This window comes from Bubalus kerabau, chromosome 7 (genome assembly GCF_029407905.1).
Source record: "Bubalus kerabau isolate K-KA32 ecotype Philippines breed swamp buffalo chromosome 7, PCC_UOA_SB_1v2, whole genome shotgun sequence".
Lineage (NCBI taxonomy): Eukaryota > Metazoa > Chordata > Mammalia > Artiodactyla > Bovidae > Bubalus > Bubalus kerabau.
The window spans coordinates 63,665,360-63,688,196 of NC_073630.1; the positions used below are offsets into that span (position 1 = coordinate 63,665,360).

Consider the following 22,837-nt stretch of genomic DNA (forward strand, 5'->3'; position numbering starts at 1 on the left):
AATCTGTTAATTAAGTTACTCAGTTGCTCAACAGTACGCTGGATAGAAAATGTCAACATAGAGCATGAAGATTTGATATCTGAGAATCTCATAATGGTCCAAAATGGAAGTAGGGTCAGTAGCTGACCTCTGTTCATTCTAGTTAAACGAAAGAGAGAGAGAGAGAGGCCATGTCACATGACATGTGGGATCCCAACCCAGGATCAAACCTGCCCCCTGCTGCAGTGGGAGCATAGAGTCTTAACCACTGGACCACCAGGGAAGTCCTCCATCTTTTTTTTTTTTTTTTCTTAAATCTGGCTTTTGGATGGAGGAATTATATATTCCATTACCAGTAATCACCCCTCCCTGATGCCATTAAATAAACAGAGAAAAAGAAAAGTGGACACATTTGTTCATGAAAACAATCCCTCACTAGAAGCTGATCACCCTCTGTGAGGGGTAGATGAAGGAAATTAAGAACACAGATTTGAGAATTCAAAAGATTGGTAGGAAAATAGAACCTGGAATCCAGCTCTAGGAAATGATGCTAATAGGAAAGGAAGAATATATGTTGAACCACAAAACCAAAAAAGTCTCTTAAACGTCTTTTAAAGACATTCTTACAGACATTTGACTAAGTCAAAAGATTCTTCCAGAATTTGACATCTGTTCATCTGAAGCCACTTTCCTTTACCTCTTTCCCCATTAGGTTCATGCTTATTCCTTGAACCTGATGCTCACTGGCCCATTTTGAAACCCTCCAGATATCCTCATTTGACAAGTCGCTACTGCCTGCCCGCAGTCTCCCATGCCTAGTAAACCATTCCTTCTTCTTTGGGTCTCAGTTAAAACAGCACTGAAATTCCAAGAAACCTTCCATGATGGTCACTCCTTTCACTAACGTTCAAAGTAGGTCCTTTCTTAATTCCTCGTAATTCTTCTTCAGCCCACTCACAACTCTTTCATCATTTAATGTTTGCTTTGACTACCCCTGGTGGCTCAGACAGTAAAGAATCTGCTTGCAATGTGGGAGACCTGGGTTCGATCCCTAGGTTGGAAAGATCCCCTGGAGAAGGGAATGGCTACCCACTCCAGTATTCTGGCCTGGAGAATCAGACGTGACTTTCACTTTCACTTTCTTTTTCACTACTAGACCAGGTTCCTGAGGGCAGAAAACCAATCTTTTCTGTCTTAATTACCCAGCATCTAGCACAGAGCCTGGCACTGTGCTAGGGAAAACCTTGGTTAAGTGATTCACCTGCTGACTTTAGGGTTAATGTACTATCACATGTGGTTCCCTATAATATAAAGGTTCTGAAAATATTAAAGCCTATATAAATCAGATCCATGTGATTTGGAGAATCCATACTGTGGCATTATACTCTACAAAGATGCTATTTACCCATGCATTTAACATGAATGTGAATTTGGACTCATTCATACATAAATCTGGAGAAGGAAATGGCAACCCATTCCAGTATCCTTGCCTGGAGAATCCCTATGGACACAGAAGCCTGGCGGGCTACAGTCCATACAATTGCAAACAGTCGGACACAACTGAAGTGACTTAGCACAAGTACTCATGCATACATACATCATCCTGACAAATCATTCTGGGGTGAAATATTCTAAAATAGAGCATCTTACTTGTAAACGCCACGATGCCAAGCACTGGAGAGGAAGCAGGTGTTGGATAAGACAGTGTCTGGTTTTAGGATCTGCTATCTAAATGACTGCTCCATGAGGTCACATGGGCTGTTCTGAATGCCAGCACCACTGCTAGGGAGGTCCACGGGCTACTTTCTCATCATATGGGGTAACAAAGACACTAGTTTCTAAAGGCATTTGCGCTTTGTGAAAAATAGGACACAGAGATTTGTGTCATTTGGGGGTTATTAGAAGAATGCTGTATTTCACCAAATCAGAATCTCCATAACATGCATCCCCGCTTTAGACACGTTAAATTATGAGGGGAAATGTATTTTTAGAGTTATAAAATGCAGTGAACTACGGGAAAAACTCAGTATTAAAAGACTTCAAGCAAAGTCATTCACATATAGCCTCAGTCATTTTTTAACTCTGGGAGTCCTCTGGGGCCAACAGTACTTATAAACATATAGGACACTCTGGCTTAGTAAATTAAGCAAATGTCCAGAAGCAAAAACAATATGTGTTGGTTAAAAAATGAGAGAGAAGGGCTTCCCTGGTGGCTCAGTGGTAAAGAATCCGCTGTCAATGCGTGAGATGTGGGTTCAATCCCTGATCCAGGAAGATCCCACATGCCACAGGGCAACTAAGCCCGTGCACCACAACTACTGAGCCTGTGCTCTAGAGCCCAGGTGCCGCAACTACTGAGCCCACTCGCCCTAGAGCTCATGATCCGCAACAAGAGAAGCGACTGCAATGAGAAACTCACACACCCCAACTAGAGAGCAGCCCTGGCTCACGACAGCTAGAGAAAGCCCACACAGCAATGAAGACCCAGTGCAGCCAAAAATGAATTAAATAAATAACTTTTAAAATAAATAAATAATGATAGAGAGAGAGGATTAACATTTGGTGTCACTACGTAATATTCACCTACTTTTCTCCAACCCTCGATGCTGTTTGTTTGAAGGGAAGACAGAGTCAGATGACTTACCAAACCCCGTCAGTGCGCCCAGGAGTGGCTGCTCACTGCTAGGGTGCCTGACACAAGGTGTCCTGATGCCTCTGTTACCCGAACTCTGAAATGGAAAAGATAACACTATTAACCCAGAGATGGCTGACGAGGAGCGTGCAGTTAATGACGGCTAAGTGGACGGAGGGGAGGCGGGAAAAAGAAGAAATATGGTGCTCTGATTACGGCACACCTTTGTGTGTGCATTGATTACGGGGAAAGCTACATAACCAGTTAGTACAAGAGATCTGCACTGGCTCAGATACATGGAGAAAATAGGTCATGTCCTCTTGCCAATTCCACAAGGCTATTCGGGTTGATATTACCTAAAGCATATTCAGGGCTTCCCAGGTGGTCCAGTGGTAAGGAACCTGCCTGCTAATACAGGATACACAAGAGACGTAGGTTCGATCCCTGGGTTGGGAAGATCCCCCGGAGGAGGGCAGGGCAACCCACTCCAGTATTCTTGCCTGGAGAATCCCATGGACAGAGGAGCCTGGCAGGTTACTCTCCACGGGGTTGCAAAGAGGCGGGCATGACTGAAGGGACACACATGCCTGCACAAAGGATATTCAAGTGAAAAAAATCTCAACTCTGGCAAGGAGAGAAGAGGAAAACATATAAAGAGGTGGTGTAACTGGGAGGGGGAGCTCATGGATTTCCCTAGGTGTTCAAACTCTGCTCTACTGCTTGCTAGCTCAGTGACTTTGGACATTTTACTCAACCTCTCTGATCCTTTTTTTTCTCATCCAATATGAGCCTGATATCCACCTGTTAGGGACACTGTGACAACAAACAAGACAACAGGGCTATGAAGGCTACGAAGCCCTTAGGGCCCCGTGAGAGAAACCACTCGATGGAGGGCAGCTATGATTATTATACTCCTTTAAGTTTCTTTCTGCAGGGGCACATTAAGCTGTGGTCTTTTAGGGTAAATCACCAAACACTCAAAATGGTTTGAAGTCTGTGAGCTGTTAGCATTTTAAAATATTTCTTTACCTTTGGAAGCCCTTTGCAGCTGGCTTTTCTGCCCATATACGAACAATATTCCTTAAGTATTCAGCTTCATCTTTATGTAAACACAACTGATTAACTACGCTCTGTACAGCAGACTTCATCATGCTACTAGTCCACCAAGAATTAATAAAACCGCACAGGACTCTCCCTCCCTCCCTTTCCAAGAAAGACTGTAAGTCTGCAACCTACCTCTGGGAAACAAAATACTGAGTTCTGCTAACTCCTCTAGTTGAAATAGGTAATCATTTGTTCCAAAGTTCTTCCCAACTCAATGGCCTCATTAACCAAGGTTGAGCTTTTGATTAACATACAGTGCTTGAAGGAACTTTGACCCAGAAAGCTGGCATCTGACTCGCTTCTGAGCCCAACTTGTGTCACGAGTGCAGGTTTCAAGGGTAATAAAAGGACCTGGCTGTTTGCTTACAGCAAACGGAGGTGGTGCCATGTCATTACAGAGCTTTTCCCAACTGTCCACCCAACCCTTGGCAAAGACAGTTTGCAGCCTGCATGTCGGCTTTTGGAGTGAACAGAATGAAAAGGTGTGTATTACCAAACTGAAAAGCACCTAAGTTCCACCTGGCACGTTACCTAAATGTCAGTTGTTTAAGAAACATGAATATGATCCCCAGATGACAGTGATCAGAGCAGAGATTAGGTGTTAGGGCAGGTGCATGCTGTCTCCAGATTCTGCCTCAGTGAGCAGACTGCTCTCTCTGAAGGTTCCAGAGTTCTACAACACTCATCAGCCACAAGGCAGAGACCACAGCACCTGAACGTTCACGCTCTTGCCTATTTTAAGATGAATAGTGTCCTTCCCAAATTCATATGTTGAAGTGTTGACATCATCCCTGCCTCAGCACCTCAGAATGTGACAGCATTTGGAGATGCCTTTTGAGAAGGTAATTAAGGTTAGAAGAGGTCATATGGGTGGGCCCTAAAGTTGCCCAATGGCTCAGCGGCTAAAGAATCTGCCAACAGTGCAAGAGACAAAGGAGATGTGGGTTCTATCCCTGAGTCAGGAAGATACCCTGGACTAGGAAGTGGCAACCCACTCCAGTATTCTTGCCTGAAAAATCCCATGGACAGAGGAGCCCAGCACGCTACAGTTTATGCTGTCGCAAAGAGCAGACTGAGCCCTGCTACAGTATTATAGTTATAGTGTAGTACCTAGAATCATTCTTAGCTGCTATTTAGGGCTTCTGAGGTGGTGCTAGTGGTAAAGAACCTGCATGCTAATGCAGGAGACACAAGAGACATAGGGTTTGATCCCTGGGTCGGAAAGATCCCCTAGAGGAGGGCATGGCAACCCACTCCAGTATTTTTGCCTGGAGAATCCCATGGACAGAGGAGCCTGGTGGGCTACAGTCCATGGGGTCACACAGAGTCAGACACGACTGAGCCACTAACACACACATAACCCAGTATGACTGGTGTCCTTACAAGAGATTAGGACACATTCACATTCAGACCAAGGAAAGACCCTGTGAGCACACAACGAGAAGCTGGTCATCTGCAAGCCAAGGACACAAGCCTCAACAGAAACCAAACCTGCCGACTTGATCCTGGACTTCCGGCTTCCAGAACTGGGAGAAAATAAATTCCTCTTGTTTAAGCCCAGTCTATGGTATTTTTTTATTGTAGCCCTAGTGATCTAAACCACTACCCACCTCTCTGTACCCCCAACTCTATGTCCCAGGACCATGCAGATAACAAATGAGGAAGTTGACCAAGAGCAAAATAACAGGAGAGGTGTCAAATTTTAAAACTTTAAAAAATTCTGGGTGGCCACACAAAATATGTCCACGGATTGATTATGTCACGGGCCTTTCAGTGGCAACCCCTGGGTTAGTTACATCATGCAATCAGATACTTAAAAGCGCCCACTATTCATCCTGCAACAAATATTAATTGAACACCTACTACAGGATAGATCTTATGCCAGACACTAGGCATATCAGTGGTGACTAATATAAGGTGTCTTCTTTGTCTGCATGGTATGCGGTGGTCTGGGATAGGGAGCCCAGGTACTGAGCTAGGCAAGAAATGCCAAGTTGAAAAGACAAAGTTGCTGCCTTCCAGGGTGCTGCAGACTAACAAACCACAGACATGGAACAAGACAGTCATGAAATAATGGGACACCGGCTGCACAACACAAGGGGCAATGGAAAGTGAAAAGACGACCGCCAACGTCGTCAGAGTTGACCCAGGAAGACACGAGCCAAGTTCTGGAGGATGAATAACAGTCTGCTTGTCAGACAGGCTGTCTGACAAAGCAAAATGGCTGTCTGAGGAGGCCTTACAAATAGCTGTGAAAAGAAGAGAAGCTAAAGGCAAAGGAGAAAAGGAAAGATATACCCATCTGAATGCAGAGTTCCAAAGAACAGCAAGGAGAGATAAGAAAACCTACCTCAGTGATCAGTGCAAAGACATAGAGGAAAGCCATAGAATGAAAAAGACTAGAGATCTCTTAAAGAAAATGAGAGATACCAAGGGAACATTTCATGCAAAGATGGACTCAATAAAGGACAGAAATGGTATGGACCTAATAGAAGCAGAAGATATTAAGAAGAGGTGGCAAGAATACACAGAAGAACTATACAAAAAAGATCTTCATGACCCAGATAATCACGATGGTGTGATCATGCACCTAGAGCCAGACATCCTGGAATGTTAAGTCAAGTGGGCCTTAGGAAGCATCACTATGAATAAAGTTAGTGGAGCTGATGGAATTCCAGTTGAGTTATCTCAAATCCTAAAAGATGATGTTGTGAAAGTGCTGCACTCAACATGCCAGCAAATTTGGAAAACTCATCAGTAGCCACAGGACTGGAAGAGGTAAGTCTTCATTCCAATCCCAAAGAAAGGCAATGCCAAAGAATGCTCAAACAACTGCACAATTGCACTCATCTCACATGCTAGTAAAATAATGCTCAAAATTCTCCAAGCCAGGCTTCAGCAGTTTGTGAACCATGAATTTCCAGATGTTCAAATTGGATTTAGAAAAGGCAGAGGAACCAGAGATCATATTGCCAACATGTGTTGGATCATTGAAGAAGCAAAAGAGTTCCAGAAAAACATCTATTTCTGCTTTATCAACTATGCCAAAGCCTTTGACTGTGTGGATCACAATAAACTGTGGAAAATTCTGAAAGAGATGGGTATACTAGACCACCTGACCTGCCTCTTGAGAAATCTGTATGCAGGCCAGGAAGCAACAGTTAGAACTGGACATGGGACAACAGACTGGTTCCAAATAGGAAAAGGAGTACGTCAAGGCTGTATATTGTCACCCTGCTTATTTAACTTATATGCAGAGTACTTCATGAGAAACACTGGGCTGGAGGAAGCACAAGCTGGAATCAAGATTGCCAGGAGAAATATCAATAACCTCAGATATGCAGATGACACCACCCTTATGGCAAAAAGTGAAGAAGAACAAAAAGCCTCTTGATGAAAGTGAAAGAGGAGAGTGAAAAAGTTGGCTTAAAGCTCAACATTCAGAAAACTAAGATCATGGAATCTGGTCCCATCACTTCATGGCAAATAGATGGAGAAACAGTGAAAACAGTGGCTGACTTTATTTTCTTGGGCTCCAAAATCACTGCAGATGGTGACTGCAGCCATGATATTAAAAGACGCTTACTCCTTGGAAGGAAAGTTATGACCAACCTAGACAGCATATTAAAAAGCAGAGACATTATTTTGCCAACAAAGGTCCATCTAGTCAGTTCAGTTCAATCGCTCAGTTGTGTCCGACTCTTTGCGACCCCATGGACCACAGCACGCCAGTCCTCCCTGTTCATCACCAACTCAAACTCATGTCTACTCAAACTCATGTCCATTGAGTCGGTGATGCCATCCAACCATCTCATCCTCTGTCGTCCCCTTCTCCTCCTGCCTTCAATGTTTCCCAGCATCAGAGTCTTTTCAAATGAGTCAGCTCTTTGCATCAGGTGGCCAAGGTATTGGGAGTTTCAGCTTCAACAACAGTCCTCCCAATGAACACTCAGGACTGATCTCCTTTAGGATGGATTGGTTGGATCTCCTTGCAAGGGACTCTCAAGAGTCTTCTCCAGCACCACAGTTCAAAAGCATCAATTCTTTGGCACTCACCTTTCTTTATAGTCCAACTCTCACATCCATCCATGACTACTGGAAAAACCATAGCCTTGACGAGACGGACCTTTGTTGGCAAAATAATGTCTCTGCTTTTTAATATGCTCTCTAGGTTGGTCATGACTTTCCTTCCAAGGAATAAGCGTCTTTTAATTTTATGGCTGCAGTCACCATCTGCAGTGATTTTGGAGCCCAAGAAAATAAAGTCAGCCACTGTTTCCACTGTTTTCCCATCTATTTGCCATGAAGTGATGGGACCAGATTCCATGATCTTAGTTTTCTGAATGTTGAGCTTTAAGCCAACTTTTTCACTCTCCTCTTTCACTTTCATCAAGAGGCTTTTTGTTCTTCTTCACTTTTTGCCATAAGGGTGGTGTCATCTGCATATCTGAGGTTATTGATATTTCTCCTGGCAATCTTGATTCCAGCTTGTGCTTCCTCCAGCCCAGCGTTTCTCATGAAGTACTCTGCATATAAGTTAAATAAGCAGAGTGACACTATACAACCTTGACGTACTCCTTTTCCTATTTGGAACCAGTCTGTTGTCCCATGTCCAGTTCTAACTGTTGCTTCCTGGCCTGCATACAGATTTCTCAAGAGGCAGGTCAGGTGGTCTGGTATTCCCATGTCGTTTAGAATTGTTCACAGGCTATGGTTTTTCCAGTAGTCATGGATGGATGTGAGAGTTGGATTATAAAGAAAACTGAGCACCGAAGAATTGATGCTTATGAACTGTGGTGCTGGAGAAGACTCTTGAGAGTCCCTTGGACTGCAAAGAGATCCAACCAGTCCATCCTAAAGGAAATCAGTCCTGAATATTCACTGGAAGGACTGATGTTGAAGCTGAAACTCCAATACTTTGGCCACCTGATGCAAAGAACTGACTCACTGGAAAAGACCCTGATGCTGGGAAAGATTGAAGGTGGGAGGAGAAGGGGACGACAGAGGATGAGATGATTGGATGGCATCACCGACTCAATGGACATGAGTCTGAGTAAACTCTGGGAGTTGGTGATAGACAGGGAGGCCTGGCATGCTGCATTTCATGGGGTCGCAAATAGTTGGACACGACTGAGCGACTGAACTGAACTGAACTGTCAGACAGGATGACAGATGAAGAGAGCACATTTTCCAGACAGAAGGAATAGTCAGCTCCTGTGTGTGGGGCAAGAGAAAGCACAGGCTTTTTGGAGAATGAAGACCAGCTGGACTGAGGGTGGGCAGTGGAGGGAGCAGCAGGATTCACGGCTGAACAAGACGAGGAGCTGACATTTTACTGCATGGTGAACCACTGGAGAATTTTAATCAGGAAGGTGGCATGACCAGGACTGCTTGTTGGAAAGATCACCCTGACCACAATGCAGGGAACTAAAGGCAGGGTGACCCAAAAGGAGAAGATGAAGGCAGGAACCAGGGAAACAGACATAGGGAATCTGGGCAGTCAAGGTCAGGGATGCGGAACTGAAACTGTCATGGCGTTCAACTGTGGCCACAGGTGACACTGTCCAAGAGCATTACGTGCATCAAGAGAAGCGCTAATTTTTTAAGGGTACTACTTTGATTGATGAGAACATACATTTCCTAGGAAGCTTTTATTTTCATTTATCTTACATTTCACACCAAGAAACTAACTCTACTCCTTTTTATCTGTCAAGGTTACATGTGACTGTACCTCAGTGTCCTCATCTAAATATGGATAATAATGGTACCTCCTTCAGATTCCTTGAGCTCATTAATACATGTAAGTAAAGTGCCAGAAACGCATTATTATTAAATCAACTATAATGAGAGCAGAAATAAACTTTAAAGGACAAATGGATAATTATTGACTGTGCAGTTAAGGATAATCCTCCCAACTCAGTGAATACAAGGCAGATTAAAACCACCCCTACAACCACAAAGAGTAAAAACGTATATAACTGCCTTGAAAAGGAGCTGCCTCCGATTTCCTTAATCTCTCCAGAGCTCTCACACAGCCTTTCAGAAAGGACCCTAAAGTGCATGATCATTAACTTCAATTTATAAAATGCTTTGTCTCAGGTATATATATATATTATACATAAGATTAATGATCCAAGGGGATGTGGGACCTGCAAAGGGAAACCAACTGCAAAGAGGCACTAGAGAACTTTCTAGAGAGATGAAAGTTCCTATATCTTGATTGGGGCAGTGGTTCCACACCTGCATGCATCCCACATGTCACTAAAACCTGTGTGAATGTTATTATATGCAAATTATAGTTCAATAAAAACTGCATAAGGATAAAAGGGCTGGAAGACGGGGGAACTGGGGACTCAAGGGGAAATGGATACTCATATTTCAAAGAAAAGGGAAAATAGATATGAGTGAAAGAACTTGCCTTAAAACATTTAATTTCCAAAAACACTGTCTCTTAGAATGGATGAAGCTGGCTAAGAATGTAAAAACTCTTCCTTATTCAAGAAACATTTTGAGAAATTCAGCACTTTATCCTCTGTCTAAAGAACAGAACTTTTTACCCCTAGATTCACTGGACAAGCTGCCCTCTTGTGGCTCTGATAAATATTTCCCAAGCACAAAAGTAGGCAGTTACTAAGTTATTGGGGTAGCAAGCCCAGCCTGGCTGTAAATAAATACTCTTCTATGACTGGGAGTGGGTATGCTGGCTGCTTGAATACACGAGGTACACGGGCCATCCTGGGCTTGTGTCACAGCTGACTTTTAAATAACTAAGAAAATAGGGTTGCCACAAAATACATATTTTTGAGGCTAATAAATTCAAGAGACATTTTAACTGAATTTAAATTTCATTTTCGTAATATGGTTATCAGCATATCAGAAGCAAACATCTGTCTCAAGGTGAGTGCAAAGAAAACAGAACTGAAAGTTTCATTTCCACCATCTGTGAATACTTTTCAGTATTCCCAAGATAAAGTTTGCACGAAGAAAGAAAATAACAATAAGCCAGGAAATACCACCCAAACACTGGTTTTTATTAACACTAGTGTGCATCCCAGGTGGCGCTAGTGGTAAAGAACCTGCCTGCCAATCCAAGAGACATAAGAGATGCTGGTAGGATCCCTGGGTCGGGAAGATTCCCCTCGGGGAGGGCACAGCAACCCACTCCAATATTCTTGCCTGGAGAATCCCAGGACAGAGGAGCCTGGCGGGTTAGTCGATAGGGTCACAAAGAGTTGGACGAGACTGAAGCAACTTAGCAGGCAGGCAGGCAGGGAATCTAAGTGTCTTATGAAATACTAAATGTTTGTTTAAAAAAATAAGGAAGAGAGGGAGGAACAAGTAGCATAGTTTTTCAAAAGTTACACTAAAAAAAGAAAAGACGGCATAAGCATTAATTCAAAAGATATTTTCTCTTTAGAAAGCAACACATCTTAATACAAGACCTTTTGTCAAAGAAATACATAAAGAAAAGACAAAGATAGAGATGGAAATAGATGCTGTATTTCAACTGTTGAGATGTTCAAAATGCACCTAGTCCAGATCCAGCAATATCAGGCTGGACTAAGTTAACCTACACCAGGGTTACAGTCACTCCTGAAGAGTGACTGCTAAATCCATATTCTAGTACAGCAAGCTTTCTCGAGCCTTCTTTACTCTCTACTTCCTTCCCGGCCTCTCTACCACTTCCTCACTCCAATGTGCTAGCTTTCTCAGTTCCCTGCCTCAGACCCCACCTGGAATTTCCTTTCCCAGCCTTCCTTGTCTGGCTCTCCCCGCAGCTGGACTCACCTCCTCCAAGCAGTCTTCCCAGATCACTCTGTGAAGACAGCCCTTCAATCACCAGCCCTGTACTCTCTCTCTCTTCTTCCCAAGATACAGGAATTTCCATCTCTCTAGGAAGTTCTTTATTTTTCTTTGATGCACTTTTTATTATCTGGAATTACATTGTGTATTCATTTTTATCACTTTTTGTTATCTCTCTGCCCCAATGAAATGTGAGCTCCCTGAGAGAAGGGGCTTTCTCTCCTGAAACAGAGCCTGACACTTGTCAGTCCAAGATAATAAACCCTAATGCGCTGTTTCAACACTCTATCACCAACAAGTTCTTCCTCAGACCTATCTCAAGTCTCTCTTACTGCAACAAAAGCAAATATTCTGAACTTCCCTGGTGGTCCAGTGGTTAAGACTCTACACTCCCAATGCAGGGACCCAGGGTTCGATCCCTGGTCAGGGAACTAGATCCCACTTGCTACAAGGAAAATATCCCACATGCCACACAACAAAGATCGAAGACCCCGAGCGCTGCAACTAAGAAAGTCAAATAAATAAATACACTACACATATATATGTGTATTTAAAAGCCCCCACTATCCTTTATTTGAATCCTAGAGTGATGGACAGGGGTTGACCAGCAAGCTGTTAAATAATTCTTCAGGACCACAGACTTTTGAAGGTGAAATGGAACCTTTAGTTACAACTGACTCCAGTTTTGATGATAAGGACACAGGCTCAGAGAGGTTGACTGGTTTCTCTAGGCTCACCCAGAAACAGTGACTATCAGCAAACACCACATCACATCAAGGGCGCAGAGTGCTCACCTTATTCATTCCTATAGTCCCAACAGCCAACACGCCGCCTGCCACCAAGAAGTGTGCCCAAGGAACAAGCGTCCCCACTTCTACTCTTAAGTGCTCATTCAACTGAACTGACTTCCTCTCATCACTGTCCCACCTATAACTTCCCATCTGAGAACCGTTTCCAGTCACTTGTGTCATGCATCATCATTTCCTGTCCTCTGTACATATGTATGACAACATACCAGACACCACAATTGTCTATCTGGGGGCTGATCTGATTCTAACAGAATTAACATTGTCTAGCATGGAAAATACCTAGGAAAAGTGGAATAGGAAAGGAAAAAAAAAAAAAAAGGAGGTGGGTGGGCAGAGGAGGGGGATCAAAAAGCTAGCAGTGTCTCCGACCATGGGTGCTGTGGCAGTAATGCAAGGCAGGAGCCCTGTATGGTCCATATTTGTTTTCTTTAGCTCCTAGCAGTGTGCCTGGCACATAATCAAAACCTATTTGTTGCGAGGAAGAAGACACGGAAATAACACTGCAGATTCAGCTTACTCTCAGTCCGTGTATGTGGGTGCTCGGTCATGTCTGACTCTTTGTGACCCCCTAGACTCCAGCCCACCAGGCTCTTCTGTCCATGGGGATTCTCCAGGCAAGAACACTGGAGTGGATTGTTATGTCCTCCTCCAGGGGATCTTCCCGATCCAGAGATTGAACCCGTTGTCTCTTACATCTCCTGCACTGGCAGGAGGATTCTTTACCACTAGCGCCATCTGGGAAGATGGTACACAAAGCTTTTGGCAATCAAAATTTCACCTCCCTGAAGGCATCCACAAGAGCTTCTGGGAAACATTGAGACAGATCTGCTAGGAATCTGGAATGATCTTTTACACATTCGTTTGCAAAATTACTCTACCGAGCTGGGTAGGAAAGCTGTCAGTGGGGTGTGAGCAAGACAATGTGTAAGAAGAAAGGGTGTGAGTGTGTGTGTACATGCATGGAAGCATACGCTCATTGCAAAAACTTCAACAATTATAAATTGTTTCGCCTTTTCACTTGCGGTACAGAATCTGCCCACCAATGCAGGAGACACAAGAGACGTGGGTTTGGCCCCTGGAGTAGGAAATGGCACCCCACTCCAGTATTCTTGCCTGGAAAATTCCATGGGCAGAGGAGCCTGGTGGGTTCCTGTCCATGGGGTCGCAAAGAGTCGGACACGACTGAGCAACTAAGGAAAGCACTATCCTCCAAACGAATTCTCTGTGGAAATAAAAGAAGCTACTTAATTGGGTCCAGCAGTGTTCTTACTTCACGAAGTACTTGAGGTAAATTCTTCAGTTCTCAGTTCCAATGTTACTTCTTCGGGGTAGCTCTCCCCTTCAGCAGCCCAGATTGTTTCGCATCTTGGTGTGAGCTTTCCCTTGTAGCACTCATCATGATGTGTGATGAACTACTGTTTGCTCACTGCCTGGTTGTCCACCCCAAACTGTAACCTCCATGAGGGCAGGACCCTTACTCGGCTTACTGTATGCCCCGTGCGCAGTCCAGCACCTGACACCAATACATATTTGCTGAAGGATTGAAGGAGTCCTGAATGTCACGACAGACACGCAGGAGGTGGCCAGCACTTCACCAGCAGACACACACAAAGTCTGCTCCCACCTCTGAATTGTGAAAGCCTTATTGCCTGTGCAATTCTATTTGGCAATTCATCGCCCAGTGACGTGTTATCGCTACAGTTTTAGGTTATTACTCTTATTTAACTTTTAGCCTGTTTAGATCTTATCTTCACAACTAGATTTAGAAGCACATCAAGTGTAAGCTATACTGCCTTGAAGTCCTCAAAGCTCCCTCACTGGCGCTCTTTCTAAATGGTTGCTTTATTTGGTGCTCAAAACAGGTATTTTTGCAGCTAATACTACTTAATATTGAAGCCCCCAAGGTCAGAAGAGTGTCTTAAAAAATGTTTTTAAATAAATCAGGAGAGCCCAGGAAGACTTGAGTGTTGTTTAAATACAAAACATGGTTCTAACTTTGCTTATGTGAGGGACTCGCACAAGGGCAGAGAACATCTTAATTCAGCAGAATTCTTTTTAGTTTCATGAAATATCCCTTCCACCATCCTTTAGGTCCCACCCAGCTCAGGAAAACTCTCAGTCGTGCAAAAGCAGGATTTTTTTGTTATTTTGCTAAGTCAGGCCCTTTTTTATAGGGTAGAAAGAACACTTGTTCCCTATTTCTCAATTCCTCATTTCTGCTGGCAGCACAAAATATGTCCTAGCCCTGACTCTCAAGCACAACAAACCACAAATGAAATAGATAACTCTGTGTGCCTTCAAATCTATATTTCAAGCAGTTTTAAATGGTTATTTTTTTTAGTCTAATTACTTATGATAGATGTTAGCTGGATTAACAAACAGGCCCGTGAATCACTCATCTCTAGCCAAGCACTCAATTTCAAGCATTACCCTGTTCTCATTTTCTGCTCCGACCCTCACAGAAGCAAAACAGTGAAAAAACAAACTCTTCAGCTAAAATGCGGTTGTCAAAACACAGCCAAACCACTCAGAATGTTCACAATTTGGGGGCATTTCCTAACATGGCTAGGGTCACTGACAGTTAATGGTTTCACCAACATCACCTGCAGAATCTGAATCCACTTAGTGAAAATTGCAGAAAATCCCCCAAGTGCTTTAAGTACTCACTAAGGTCAGCCTTTAAAATATAAGGGCATACATTTCTGAGTTATGCTTATCTCTACTTTCCCGAGGCGCAGGTGCTTTAGAACTGAGAGTCTGCATGGCCCGACATTTCCTTCCCACCTTCAGGTGACCCACAGAACTCAAAGCATTTTTGCCAGGTTCCATTTTAAAAAATCTAATCAGAGCTCACAATATAACCAGTTCCCTGGGGGGGATGACAGGTGACATGGCTCGCCCTGTTCCTCCCGGTGCGGCCCATGTGTCACTTAAAGGCCGAGCAGCCAGAAGGTGGCCCTGCCTACCCCTTCCCTGCATCCTCCTGCATTTCAATTTCCAACATATTCTCTACATTGTGTTGATCTATGTCCTTTTTGATGGCTGACCACCATAACAAGTCCAAAGTTGATGCTGTTGGGACTTCCCTGGTAATCCTGTGGCTGAGACTCCGAGCTCCCAGTGCAGCGCGCCTCGGTTTGATCCCTGGTCAGGGAACTAGATCCGACATGCTGCATCTAAGGGTTCACACACCACAGCTAAAGATCCCACGTGCTGCAACAAAGATCGAAGACCTGAGTGCCACAACTAAGTCCCAGCACAGCCAAATTAATTACTGATTTTTTAAAGCTGATGTTGTTCTCTTTTCTTTCATTCTTTTTTTTTGGCGGGGGGGTGGGGGGGTGGGCAGTGGCATGTTTTTAACACTGGCTGTGTGCCAGAAACTGCATTAAAACAGACCATGTGTCTGGTTTTAATTCTCCAACAACCAAGCCAGGTGGGAACTGGTAAGCCTACTTTCAGTGAAGGAAACTGAGGCTTGGAGAGTGTCTCGTTTTAAAAAAAGAAAAGGCTTCTATGAAGTAGACTGGGGGGAATAAAAGAAGTAGGCTGAGGCTTAAACTTTGGTCTTTCTGGTATTAATATTATTCCTTATCTTAAAATAATAGATTCTTCCGCTAGGAGATCAGAAATCTCTTGTCAGTAACAGTCATCAGAGGTCCACAGCGCACAGTATGCTCAGTAACTAGAAACAATACACCATGTTTTACGTTTTAACATCTCCCAAATAACCAATCTGTATCTTTAAGCTATCACTTAAGTCAATTACATGTTTTACAATCTGTACAGTCAGATTACAAATCAGGGAACAAGCCCCTTAAGAGAAAATCTTCCAGATCCACTAGAGTTAAAGATATGCAAAAACAACAGAAATAGACTATTGGTCTACTGGGCTCCAAGACTATAAGATAAAAATGAATAAAGAAAAAAAAATGTATTAGTAACTATCAAAAGAAGAGGTGGGCCCCACTGGGAAGCCCAGGAAAAGCTGGACAGAAAAAAATCGACGGTGCCCACTGGAACTTCCGAAGTCACTGGACATCAGAAGGTTTTCGGCTGCCAAGACAACAAGCTCACCCTACTGTGAAACAGGCTGGGGTTGCACTGGGCCAAGGAAGAGGGTGCAGTGAGATTTTAGGTCCCTCTTCTCCTCAGCTCTAGTTGCATGCTCATCCAGTAGTCTTCCAAAATAATTTGCTTCTCCCTATCCACTCAAGGTTGAGACAGAATGTGCTCATTTCCTCAAAGTAACCTTATTTCCAATAGTCAACAAATATTTATGGGGGGCATGCTGCAAGCCATCACCGTGCTGGGTGTCCCTCTAGACCTGCCCTGCCTTGGAGCAGGAGCATTCTCATCCCATGGCACCCCATAGAGCAACCATCTTCTGAAAGGTGGAGGACCACTGCTCTGGAGCAGTTTCTCAAGCTGATCCAATTACCTGGAGAGCTTGTTAAAAATCAGACTCCTGATTTTGCCTTGGACTTTCTGCATCAGCAACACCAAAGCAAAGGTCTGGAAATCTCTCATCTTAAACAGTCTCAGAATTACTGTCCTAGTAATTCTATTCATTAAGGAACTTTTTTAACTACAGTCCTTTAGTGATTCATTTAACCTATTGTGGGTGTGGGCTCAGAGGCAGTATATTTAATGCAATGTGATACACTGGGGATGGACTTCCCTGTAGTCCAATGGTTAAGGCTTTGCCTTCCAATCCTGGAGGTTCAGGCTCCATTCCTGGTTGGAGAGCTAAGATCCCACATGACTCTCGGCCAAAAAACCAAAACAAAAGACAGAAGCAATATTCAATAAAGACTTTTAAAAATAGTTCACATTAAAAAAAAAAAAAAAAAGTCTGAGGAGTCAGAGTATTTAAAGCTGCTTTGAGAAATATGAGCTTTCCTGATAGCTCAGTTGTTAAGGAATCCGCCTACAATTCAGGAGATCCAGGTTCGATTCCTGGGTTGGGAAGATCTGCTGCAGAAGGGATAGGCTACCCACTCCAGTATTCTTGGGCTTCCCTTGTGGCTCAGCTGGTAAAGAATCCACATGTAATGTGGGAGACCTGGGTTTGATCCCTGGGTTGGGAAGATCCCCTGGAGAAGGGAAAGGCTACCCACTCCAGTATTCTGGCCTGGAGAATTCCATGGAGTGTATAGTACATGGGGTCGCAAATAGTCAGACATGACTGAGCAACTTTCAATTCTTTGAGAAATAATAGTATAACAGCTTCTATGATCAAACCAGGGCTCTTTTCTCCTCATTCCTTTGCCCAAATTCTGCCAAACGAAGTCTCAGAAACTCGGATCCTACCTCATTGAGATCTCAGATGACGTAATATTCAGAAGACCAGCAAATGTTAGGTAGCCCACACTGATGGTGATACTGTGAATTAACATAGCCCTTACCCAATGCTTTGAGCACGTGAGCACTCAATACTTGGTCACCAGCCTGCCAAAGCCTATGGAAGAATTCATGTGCGCAGTGCACTGCTCCTTGCAATGGGCAACATAATTTGTCCACACGATGCTTCCTTTCTATCTATGGTACTCCCTAGAAAGAAAAACTTGTTTCACTGATAATATATTTTTCCCATACTAAGTAGTGTTGGTTCAATACACAAGGATGCTCAGAAGTAACACTATTCTTAGAAGAGACATCACTGAGGAATTCACTCCAAGGATAGAGTCATGTTGGTGGGTGTGAAGTTCCAAATGAAATATCTCAAAGAGGGTCAAATCCAGTGATAAACTGGCAGTTTAAAATCAAAGTGAATGAATCCATGTGCTACATTATATTGGCATTCTAAAGTACATTTTAGTATGATCTCGGACCTCTAAACTTTTCACCACTCACCTAAGACTGGCTCCAAATAAATCCTTTTTGCTTCATGAACAGCATTTAAACAATGAACACTTTGATGATCTGTGGTTCTTTTTTTAATTTTTGTTTCTCTCTCTCTCATGATTAAATGGCTTTAAAAGCTGTAAAATGTTCTCTGAACTTTGTGGCTGTGTTGTGATTACCCTACGGGATCCCCAGAAGTCAAATTCTTCTGAACCATGCCATCTTAAAACATTTAAATACCTTAGATATTTACTGGTTGATTTAGATAAGAAAACTGAGATTCAGATAGGTAACTTGCCCAAGGTTACATGGCCACCCAGAACCGGGGACTCTCCCAGGGCATGCGGGATGGGATGGTCCTCAGAGATGGTAATGTCCAGTAGGCAGGACCTGGGTGGACTCTTCCTGGTATATTTAAAAGTTACAAAAAATACAAGGTATAGAGGTCATTCCTTTCTATAGACCAGAGTAAGAACACAGTTCCCACATTGCTATGGGGTGTGACTATTTGACTTAGCTCTGGCCAATGGACAGAAAGAAAATGATGTGTGCCATGATGACCTGATGTGGACCTGGCCCTAAAAATCTATTCCCTTGGGTTTTTTCCTTGTCTGGATGACTGGGAAAGCAATGCCTAAGCAACTCTGGACATCACATGCTGGAAAAGGCAAAGCTATTATCAGTCTTATTCAAGGACTTCCTTGATAGCTCAGTGGCTAAAAAATCTGCCAGCAATGCAGGAGACCCTGGTTCAGTTCCTGAGTCGGGAAGATCCGCTAGAGAACGGGCAGGCTACCCACTCCAGTATTCTTAAGCTTCCCTGGTGGTTCAGATGGCAAAGAATCCACCTGCAATGCAGGAAACCTGGATTTAATCCCTGGGTTGGGAAGATTCCCCTGGAGGAAGCCATGGCAACCTGTATTCTTGCCTGGAGAATCCCCATGGCCAGAGGAGCCTGGTGGGCGGCAGTCCATAGCGTGGCAAAGAGTCAGACACGACTGAGCAACTAAGCACAGCACGTTTTCAGTCCAAATCTCCTAATGAGTTCATGGAGGTGATACTCTGCAAGCCTGCACACACACCAGGACTTCAGGAACTATATTTCTATCAGGCAACCCGCTGACATCTTGGGGTCTCTACGTTACTGCTACTTAGCTTATCCTGACAAAAACACAAGGAATCTCTAAAGACTGGGAAAACCACGGCTTTAAAGTAGGAAAAATAAACAGCCCAGGTAACAGATTTGTTGGTTTATTATCAACCACAAAACAACAGGAAGCAATCAATGGGACTTGCGGAAGAGTAAAACATACCAGACTAACTTAGTTTCTTCCCAGAACACAAGAAAAATCCCTATCTTCTTTCAAAAATCTTTTATTTATCTATTTGGCTGCACTGGGTCTTAGTTGCACACATGGGATCTCTGATCTTCATTGCAGCATGTGGGATCTTTAGTTGCGGATATGGGATCTAGTTCCCAGCTCAGGGATCAAACCTGGGCACCCTGCATTGGGAGCGTAAAGTCTCAGCCACTGGACCACCAGGGAAGTCTTGAAAAAAACCCTATCTCGATTTTAGAACCGTTCCTTTGTAAGTAGCTTTTTGAAACACAAAATGCCTTTTTCAAAGAAAGAATGTTAGAAATGATGTTCAGAGCCCCAGGCCCTACAAAAAGCTTTTTTCACCCAAGTGCAATAGAAATGATTCTAAAGGTAATACCCATCTTGTGGGCCTCGGAGGCCTGAAAATCCTCAGTGGGTGAAAGGGGTGTGGATAGGGGCAGAAGAGCTTCTAACCAAAGACTGAGGTATAGAAGGAGGGCTCTGGCATAGGTGGCTTGGCCAGGCTGGATAGTGAGAGTGAAGACTGGGTAGGGGCTGAGAAACACTTGCTCTTTAGCAACCTTAGTCTTGGTAAGAATACAAAATTCATTTGTTCAGATGCAACATTCCTCATCTTGTACTTCATCAAGGGAAGCAATGAATTCAACTAAGCTTCCGCAGTGTTTCTGATTTGATCCCAAATGGCAGTTTCAGTAATGAGCTGTGAAGTTATTTTCTCATTCATCCTGAGCTACCCTAGTGATGTTAAGCAGTACTCAGCATGATACTTGACACTACATAGCCTTGTGATAAAGAGGACTGCAAAGACACTGACACAAATCTGCCAGCCAGCCTCGGGGCTGGAACAAGGTCTTTGATGCCCCTGCTGGACTGGATGTCAACTTTTACTTGTTGGCTTATGGGAAGGTCTAGATGTCCTGGGGAGGGGGCTGGGCAGGCCAGGCGGGTGGTGGTAGAGTCACAAGGGAGACTTGGAACGGCAGCTATCCATCAAGAGGTTCAGAGATATTGCATTATTTTAACAACCAGCATGGCCGAATCAAGTGCATACAGCTGTTTACTAGCCCTGGTGAAAAGTACAAGCTTTGGAAATATACCTAGGCTCCAATCTCAGTTTTGTTACCATCCAACTGAGTGAATGTGGGTAACTTATTACTTATATTCTCTGAGCTTGAGTTTGCTCATCTGCAAAATGAAGATGAAAACATAGATATGAAAGCAACTAATACAGTGTGTGATTTTAGTAGATGCTTAGTAAAAGCTAGTTTCCTTAAAACCTCCTCAAGTTATACCATCTTCAGGGCAAGCTCAAGGCACAAGGATAAATGACAGAGGATAAATGATAAGGATACATAATGAAAAGGATAAGAGGACAGAGGGAGAGATGGGAGGAAAAAAAGGCAGCAAAGAGGAACCTGGAGGGGGTTGAGAAGAACTGCTGCCAGTGGAAGGGACTCCCAGGCCAATTAGACCTTTGTGTTAGAGTTCGATTGTCTTGATTCAAATCCTGCTTTGTCATTATTAGCTGTGTGTACCTGATTTAATGTCTCCATATCTCAGTTTCTCCATTTGTACAACAGAGATAATTTTAGCATCTACCTTCTGGTTAATAAGCATAAACTGAGCTACAGGTAAAGTACTAAGAACGGTGCCGACCAGATAGCCTGAAAAAAAGTTAGTTGCTCAGTCGCGTCCGACTCTGTGATCCCATGTACTGTAGCCCGCCAGGCTCCTCTGTCCATGGAATTCTCCAGGCAAGAATACCGGAGTAGGTTGCCAATTCCTTCTCCAGGGGATCTTCCCAACAGAGGGATTGAACCCAGGTCTCCTGCATTGCACACAGATTCTTTACCGTTTGAGCCAACAGGGAGGCCCTACCTGATAGCTGTTTTGATAGCCTAGCTGATAGCTATTCTTTATTTATACTATTCATTGGTGGCGCTGTGAAAAAAAAGAGCACTGGACTCAGAGACGAAAAGCTCTGCCACTTCCTCAAATCCCAGGGATTTTAGGAAAGTTATGTAAATGACAGAACCTGAGCACAAGTGTCTATAAAATGAGGGAAGCACATTATAGCTAACATTTATCGACCACTTAATATGTGGTTCTCTCATTTAATGTTCGCAATACTTTAATGAAGATTCCCTTATTACATCCATTTTCCAGGGGAGGAAACTTGATCTTCAAAAGGTGAACTATCTAACCAAAGTTACAAAGCTGGAAGAAGTCCAGCCACCACTTCAAAGCCAGTCTGGTGAGACACCAGATCCTGCCCTCTGAAGCACTGTGCTCTGCTGTCTCTGACCTGAGATTCTGTGAAAGCAGCGCAAGCATGCTTGCGGCGTATCATGAACAATGCCGTGGCACAGCAAATGCGTCTGAAGAAAGGATTGCAACCCAGCGTCCCTAAAATTCTACTAGGGCGAGCCTAATAGAATCAAGATAAAAGAGCTTTCAGTTGTCTGACATGACTCAGGGTGGGGCAGGACTCAGGAGAGAGAGAGGTATACAAATAAAAGCTAATGCTGGAGAATCAAGAGGACATGAGTCTAATATCATAATAGCCTTGATAAAGTCATTATGCTTTATAAATAAGACAATCTAAAATGACTATGTATATATTAAACCATACCCTGACATCTATTATGACCTCAGTTGAATGTTTCTAAAGTCCCAAAATGAATAAAACACCTGAGAATCCCAACAACATTCCTTTTTTAAAAATGTTGTCTCTGCCATATTTTTGAATGGAAAAACTCAACATCAGATGTTATTTTGCATTAATGTATAAATTTAACATGTCCACCTCCAAAGAGATAACAGTGGAATTTTTTTTTAAGGGAGGGGCGGTTTTGAACTAGTTAAGTGAATCCTAAACTTCATAACCAGGAGAATCCTGATAGAAGGGCCACTACTATCAAACACCGAAACACAGGAGAAAGCTTTAATAAAGAAATAGTTTGACCCAGGAAGAACATAAGGTAATGCTAAACCTCAAGTAATTTCTACAAAACTTTTTCAAATACAGGATCCAGCATCCAGTCAAAGTGAACCAGGTGCAACACAACATGTGTGAGAATCATCAGAAATACAGGAAATAAAACGAAACCCATGCAACTCTAGAAATAATTATTTTGAAATTTGACTCTAGAATTCATAATTTTGAAATTATTAGACTATAAACAATTATGATTATCATGCAAAATGCAGTATTATCATCAAAAAGCTTAATAGTTAGACAATGGCCTTCTCAGCACCAACAATGGAAGCCAGAAAACAGTAGGATAATATCTTCAGCGTGCTGCAAATCAACCTTATGA

At 43.3% G+C, this 22,837-nt stretch overlaps 1 protein-coding gene and 1 non-coding gene across 7 annotated transcripts in view; one reads left to right on the plus strand and one right to left on the minus strand.

The window, feature by feature from the left end:
- Positions 1 to 22,837, minus strand: part of RBM47 (RNA binding motif protein 47) — a 175,833-nt gene that overhangs the window by 105,354 nt on the left and 47,642 nt on the right. For 5 of the 6 annotated variants that reach the window (XM_055588349.1, XM_055588357.1, XM_055588348.1 and 2 more), the window contains one exon: positions 2,624 to 2,708. The exons of the other annotated variant lie outside the window; for it this stretch is intronic. The gene's annotated coding sequence lies outside the window, so the exon portion shown is untranslated. The remainder of the gene's footprint in view (positions 1 to 2,623; positions 2,709 to 22,837) is intronic. 6 annotated transcript variants of the gene reach the window in all.
- Positions 11,877 to 11,949, plus strand: TRNAG-CCC (transfer RNA glycine (anticodon CCC)). The gene has a single exon. It is a non-coding gene; the product is annotated as a tRNA-Gly (tRNA).